Genomic DNA, 4,417 nt, shown 5'->3' with positions numbered 1-4,417 from the left:
ATTTTCAATGCTACTAACACTTAGATGTTTACACATGCGTCTCTAATCTCTATGTATCTGATTATTACTAGTCGCAGTGGGTTACACGCAGATCCTTGGCACCTGAGTATGGATATAAAGTCATCAGGTAGATTTCAATGGTCATGATTATCACCTCTACTAATTAACATGAAGTAAATTTTTATGCTTCCTCCTCAAATGTAACTCATTTTTTGATTTTTGTGTGTGTATATCATACAGAACATCCCAAACAATCTTATTCATCTATATACTGACTTCCCAAATGGCACCCTCCCATAGCCTACCCCCCACCACTGGAGCCCATATACTGTCATCCCTGTTGCTGTCCACTGTGTCGTCAGCGTCTCCAGTGGTTCCCCAGTGCTTGTGCATGTGTGTTTGGGCATGTATGCCATGGTCTGCATGTGGAATTCAGAAGACAACTTTCGGGAGTCAGTTTTCTCTTTCTACCACATGACTTCCAGGGCTCAAACAGGTTATCAGGCTTGGCAGCAAGTACCTTTACCTGCTGAGCCATCTCACCCACCCTACTTTGTCTTTTGAAATAGGGCCTCTCACTGAAGCCTGGAGCTTGTTGATTAGGCTAAGATTCAGGGAGCCTCCTATCTCTGCCACCCCAGCACTGGATTACAAGCACATACCCCCACACTTTTTACATGGGTTGCCAGGGATTGAACTCAAGTCCTCATGCTTGTGCAGCAAGCACTTATGGACTGAGTCATCTCCTCAATTCCTTGGTTTTGTTTTTTGAGATTTATTGGGTTGACTTGGAACTCTCTAGGTACCCAAAGCTGGTTTTGAACCTGTGGTGATCCTCCTTCCTCTACCGTACAAGTGTTGGGATTACAGGTATGAGCCACACCCAGCTATGATTTTTAAATTATGGGGCTGGAGAGGTTGCTCAGTAGTTAGAGCACATAGTGCTCCTGCAGAGAATCCAAGTTCCAGTCCCAGCACCTGTGTTGGGTGGCTCACAACCACCTGTAATCCCAGATCCAGAGGATCTGATATCCTCTTCTGGTCTCCATGTCACCTGCACTCATGTGCACATATCCACACACAGACAAACACACACATATGCACACTATTAAAAATAAAATTAATTGTGGTAAATATATATGTATATATATAATAATAAAATTTACCATTTTGGTCATTTTAAAATGTGCCATTCAGTGACCTTATTAAGATTTATTTTATTTTTATTTATGTGTATGTGTGTATGCACATGTGTGTGCAGGTGCCCAAGGAGAACAGAAGAGAACATAGGATCCCCTGGGGCTGGAGTAGGCCCTTGTGATTAGCCTGACGTGGGTGCTAGGAATCGAACTCCCATCCTCTGTAAGAGCAATATACACTCTTAACCACTTCAGCCATCTCTTCAGCCTCCAGTGACTTTATTAAAGGCATTCCATTCTGATTGGCGTTTATCTCCAAAATTTCTTCATCATTCCAAAATGAAGATTGGATGTAATTTTTTTCCTCTTGAAGTTATATTTGTCATTTCTCCTTACACATGTACATATGTATGTACATACATACGTACGTATGTATGTATGTATGTATATATTTAGTGTAGGCAATTTGGTAAAAGCCAGAGAAAAGCACAAAGAAGTGCTAACTCTAATTCCTCCAGTGAGGCAGCAGACAGGCAGAGAAAGAAAGTGAGAGCTATCCAGCTTAGAAACTTGATCATGTGGGAGAAACTTTTGAATAGAAAAGGCAGGACAGTTTCCTTGCATTTAACTGTTGCTTACCTTAAAGAGGACTGACTAGTCCAGAGCAGCGAGGCATTCTAAAGAACCCATCCCAGTAAAGACTCCATCTGTGGCTCTGGTCATTACTGTACAACAAAGTACCACCCCCCAACTTAGTGTGGTGGTAGACGATCCCTAGGTGTCATTCCTGTCCCTCACAGTTCTGGCATTAGTGCTGATATATTCACACAGTGACTGAGGGTGAGGCAGAGGGGAACCTTCCTCCCTTACATGTCTGGCTCTTGGGCTGGAGAGGCTAACACAGCTGGAGGCTGAGACAGTAGGGCTTTCAGCTTCTCTCTCTCCATGTGACCTCCTCACCAAGTTCCTTGAGCATGGTTGCTGCAAGGGACTAGCCTTCTTACATGGTGGCTCAGTGCTCCAAAGGTGTTTATCCCCCAAGAGAAAGAGGCAAGAGCACCATCCCCTTTTATGAAAAACCTCAGGAGTCATGCAGTATCTCCCCTAACATTCTGCACTTCAGAAACCAGTCACTGAGTCTGGCCTGTGTTCAGAGGGAGATGAATTAGACCCTTTCTTCCTTCTTCCCTTCCTCCCTCCCTTCCTTCCTCCCTCCCTCCTTCATTCCTTTCTTCCTTTTTCTCTTGTCTCATTAGAGCCTAGATTGGCCTCAAATTCATTATATAGTCCAAGAGGACCTTGAACTCCTGATCTTCCTGTTTCTGCCTTCCAAGTGCTAGGATTATAGGTGTATACCACCATGCTTGATTTATGAGGTGCTGGAGAGCAAACCAGGGCTTTGTGTGAGCTAGAGAAGCATTCTAACAACTGAGTTACATCCCCAACCTCCTAAACTTATTTCCTTTTTCACATAAATGATATTTAAATTTATTCTTTTGAGAATTTCATACATGTGTATAATGTATTTTGATCATATCTACCCCAAGGCCTGCCCATCTGGCCCCAGCTTCCATGTTGGCTCCAGCCCCTGGCCCTGGTCCCCTGCCCAGTTCATACTTCCTGCACTCTGCTAACCCAGAGTTTACTCGGAATCCTTCCCTGCCCTATGGTCTGGCCTGAGTGCCCTGACTGCCTGTCTCCAGTCACAGCTGGCACCACAGAGCTCTATAATTGCACTCCCTAGCCTAAGCACCATGCAGGCAGGAACCCCTTGCTCACTATTGTGCTCCTGCACCTACAGCAGATCCTGCTCCCCCCACCCCCCCAGGGAAAGCCTCCCTGTTATGCCTGAACAGGCAACAGTGGATCTGTAATTTTTTTTTTTTTTTTTTTTTTGGTCTTTTTGAAGCAGGGTCTTCCCTGTGGCTCCAGCTGTCCTGGAACTCACTATGTAGACCAGGTTGGCCTTGAACTCCCAGAGATGCACCTGCCTCTGCCTCCCAAGTGCTGGGACTACAGGCGTGTGCCACCATACCTGGCTGGATCTGTCGCTTTTTAAAGATTGTGCATGTGTGCATGTGTGTGTGTGTGTGTGTGTGTGTGTGTGTGTGTGTGTGTGTGTGCTGGGACTAAAGACGTGTGCTACCAGGCCCACCTCAACCATATGCTTTAGACCTAAGCTATAGGGCCACCAAGATGGCTCAGTGAGTAAAGGTGCTTGCTGTACAAGTCAGATGATCTAAATCCAATCTCTAGGAACCACATAAAAGGTGGAAGGGTGTGGGGTCTCTCCCTCTCCTCATGGGTCATTGGCCACCGCTCCATGAGGACAAAGGGAGCAGAAGCAATGAGCGGGGTCAGGACGGCCAGTGAGCACTGATGGAAGAAATCCCTTCCGGGGAGGCAGGTTCAATGATACAGGCTCAGTGAAACAGCTCCAGATTCAGTGAAACAGCTCCGTTTATTCAGTGGGGGTTAGGGAAAACATAGTGTGGAGGCAGTAGCCAATGCCTCAGCTGATAGGTGCTCATAGTATGCTTTATTTACATGTGGCAGTGGGCTCCTATCTACCAGGCAATGCCTGCTTATCATATAGAAAAATCTTGGGGGCAGAGTTTTTACTCTAGGTAACTATGCCAAAGGTCATGTTCCAACTAAGGCCAGGCATCTGTGCTTGGCGGTACTTTCCAGGTAAGTCAGGAAGAGAGCAGGAGGCCCCCTGCTGAGAAGGGGCATCCTTCCATATGGCGCCAAGCTCCTTAGAGCTATCCAGACATGGGGACATGGAGGACTACAACCCTAGCAGCAGGGTTCCCCAACAGAAGGGGAGCCCAACATGGTGGCACATGCCTTTAGTCCCAGCACTAGGGAGGCAGAGGCTGGTGGATCTCTGTGAGTTCAAGGCCAGCCTGGTCTCCAAAGTGAATCCAGGCCAGCTGGGGCTACAGGAAGACCCCATCTCAAAAAGACAAGAAAAAGGTAGAAGGAGACAACTAATTCCACAACGTGGTCTTCTGACCTCCACATATGTGCCGTGGCACTCCTGCTCACACACATAAATCATGCTCACACACATCATTCATATACACATAACAATAATGAATAAATTAGTAATTCAAAAAAATTAGGTGCGAGGGACTAGAGAGATGGTTCAGTGGTTAAGAGCACTGGCTATTTTTGCAGAGGACCTGGGTTCAGTTTCCAGCACCCACATGGTGGCTCACAACTGGCTGTAACTCCAGTCCCAGGGGATCCAACACCCTCTTCTAGCCTCCGAG

General features: G+C 46.4%; 1 pseudogene; it reads right to left on the bottom strand.

The window, feature by feature from the left end:
* The window catches only part of LOC103736900, a 4,185-nt pseudogene extending 2,070 nt beyond the window's left edge, over nucleotides 1-2,115 (bottom strand).
* Nucleotides 2,116-4,417: the final 2,302 nt, after the last annotated feature.

The sequence above is a fragment of the Nannospalax galili genome, unplaced genomic scaffold (assembly GCF_000622305.1).
Source record: "Nannospalax galili isolate Female #2095 unplaced genomic scaffold, S.galili_v1.0 scaffold54, whole genome shotgun sequence".
NCBI lineage: Eukaryota > Metazoa > Chordata > Mammalia > Rodentia > Spalacidae > Nannospalax > Nannospalax galili.
Note: the sequence above shows the minus strand (reverse complement) of the source record. Positions and strands in the feature narration are given on the sequence as shown.